Here is a 3,181-nt window from a genome sequence, read left to right on the forward strand (position 1 = left end):
TTCATGATTCTGTTCAGAGCTGCCCCTCCTCGCCCTGAATCCCTTGTTCCTCCCATTCGGGGCTGAAGACTGAGGTCGCAGGGTGAGGGCCATGAAGAGGCTAGAAGGACTGAGGGCCTGTGGGGACTCGGAGGACAGGGTTTGCAGTAGGGTGAGCAGGGATGGTGACTGAAATGCAGGCTGAGCGCTCCAGGGGGCCTCTCCCATCCCCCCCGCCACCCACTGAATGAACTAGGTTTCCTCACCTGGATCTCAGGTAAGCGACGGGTTGATTGCTCTTTGGGCTTTTGTGTATTTGTTTGCTTGTTTGTTTTTATTTATGGATTATGTTACCTGTCTCCCACAACAGCGATGGTTAGTGCTAGGGTTACAAAGGCCATAGAATGTCAGGGAAAGGTCAGGTTCCTACCAATGACCAGGGAAAGCTTCCAGAAGCTGAAATGCTGTGAGTCACTAGAATTTCAGAGACTGTAGACTTTTTCATTGGAAGAGTCTCCGGAGAGACTTAACTCCACTCCCTAAGTTCTAATGAGTTATTGAACCCCGAGGGAGAGTGATGGAATGGGGTTGGGGATGGTGGGAGGAGAGGGATCCTTACAAACCAGGCCTTGGAGGGAAGACAGAAGAGCCGCCGGGGAATGAAGGGCAGATCATCCTGGTCTTCAGAATGAATTGCCTCGTCATTCAGAATATTTCTTTTACCTTGGGCAAAAGTGAATTATTTTAACAAAAGAAGCTAAAAAATTAATATGAACAAGATGTAATTTAGGTATGGCCCATGTTAGGAAAAATAAATGAGATCAGAGAAGTTCTCTGAGGGATTAGGACAGAAGAGAAGTATTGCAGTTTACTAGAAAGTGAGGCCCTTCATGAACTCAGAAAACGAAAGGGAAACGCTGCTTTTCTTTCCCTATTCCCTACTCTCCCCCAGCCTCTCGTCTCACCACTGAGTGGGCATCCGAGCCGCGTGACAAGGGGGTCTCCTCCATCACTGGTCCCTGTGATCAGGACAGTGCCACCCAGGGAATTTACCTGCCCTGTGCGGGTGTGGCTGTGCCAGGCAGAGCCTGGGAGGGTGGGCCTAGGGAGCTCTCCTCTCTTTGGCAGTCTCCCCCGCCCCCACAATCAGGCATCTGGATTAAGTGCTGCCTCTGTTAGAAACAAAAATGCACTAACAAAAGGAGCAATTTGAATTTTGAATTTCATATGGATTAGAAGTTTGAGAGAAGTTTGGATTTTACTCTAATGCAGCATCCGCCCCCTGCCCCACCCCCAGAGCCCCACCATGTTCAACCATCTGTTGCTCTCTCCAGCACTCTGCTGTTTGTTTCATAAGATCTTACAACTCATAAAAATTTTGTTTGCATATTTTTTCTTGTGTCATCTTGCCTGCAGGATTGTATGATTCATAAGTTCAGGGATTTTGTTTTCTGTTTCTGTCTTGTTCATTTTTGTTTCCTAGTAGTAAGCTCCATGAATAGCATATGGTAGACTTTTCCCCCGGCGTTTTTTAAATAAAAATTTCGAACATACAGTAAAGTTAAGAGAATTTTACAATGAATATCTACCACCTAGTTTCTACTGTGCTTTCTTCATCGCTTATCCACTCATCTCTCCGTATCTGTTAGTACATGGTTGACTTCCCTACACTTGTTGAATGAATGGATAGATGAATGTTACTCTTTTGGTCGATGGCTGGAAGCTGTCCATTCTAGTTGGCCCAATGCAAACCGAGCTTCCTTGTTTCCCTGTGGGACTGTTATATCCCCTAGGATGTGTATCTGCCAAGCTCTGTACCCGGCATGGGGGGAGATGCCCGGGATTCAGGGGTAAGGTCTAGTTTCCTGGCTTCCAGGGGCACACGCTCTACTTGCGAGAGGAAGAAGGAAGTTGGAGATGAAAGAGGAAAGAAGTAGAAAATGTGGACGAGTCACTTCACTTTTGCACTCATGACTTACTAATTAAAGACTAACCAGTGTTATCTTGATGTTAAAACTGCCTGATCGCTTGGCATTTTGTGGGGTTTTTGTATTGCACAAGTAGACAAAAGCCATTGTTGACTTGGCCAGTACCAATGAAGGAACATTTTTCGATTCCTAGTTTAGTGAGTGACAAATGCAAGCCTATTTAAACTACGAAACTCTGGCTTCCTCCCCCAAGTGTTGTATAACCATTGAAACATACAAATAATAAAAGTAAAGGAAAAGCATATAAAAAGTGTTTCTAATCTAGGCTATGGTCAAAGTAAAGAGCACTGCCTGGTGCAGAGAATTGACAGAGCAGGCTGGGCAGGCAGAGCTTTCTTCCCTTCTGCAGGTTGGGAAGCTGTTTTTGATTATATTTTTTTGTACCCTGTGTTTATTATTTTGATTGCTTTAAATGCTTACCTTTAAAGTGACATCTTGGGGCAGCGGTTTGCAATATCCTTTATTAAACATGCTGTGTCTGTTCACATTTATTTTAATTCTTATTTTTAGAAGGAGGATTTTAAGAAGGTTAGTGGCGTATCTTTGTGATTGAATTCCAAGAGTACTTAGCAAGGGTCCATGCACTAAAGGTGTTGAATCACTGTGAACTGGGAATGCATCCAAGTTCATGCTTTAACCGAGAATCCTCTGTTAAATATTTAAAAGTGAAAGCAATCTTTCAAAATAGGCACATGGGCCTGGACAGCATAGCAATGGTGAGCAGAGTACCCGAGTAAGCAGCAAAGTGGGAGCTGGGACCTGGGCGTGTTGTTTCTCTGATCTCAGCTGTCTTCTCGTATATTCCTCTTACCCCTTTTATTTGATGGGTTCTGCTTTCTAACATGTTCGTGACTCCCATTCCATCAACTTCCATTTGCTCACACTGTCCTCCCAGGGGCTTTCGTGTGGCAAATGTTTCCGGGCCCAGTGTGGTCCTGACCTGGATCTGCTTCCTTGCTTTGTCACGAGTAGCTAAAGGACCTTGAACAAGAAATGTACCTTTTCCAAGTTCCAGGCTCCTTACCTGTAACTGGGAGACCTTAACACCTACTTCAACATGCAAAACGTGTCCACCACGGAGAAGACCCTTGATAAATGTTAGCTTCACCCTACCATTTTAAGATCAGCTGCCACACTGGATTAGTAAGAAATACAGTCTTGGGGAGAAATATGGATGTAAACACCTAGGTAGTGCAATACGAAGAAAAAGCAAA

Source organism: Miniopterus schreibersii (assembly GCF_964146895.1).
Source record: "Miniopterus schreibersii genome assembly, chromosome: 5".
Classification (NCBI taxonomy): Eukaryota; Metazoa; Chordata; class Mammalia; order Chiroptera; family Miniopteridae; genus Miniopterus; species Miniopterus schreibersii.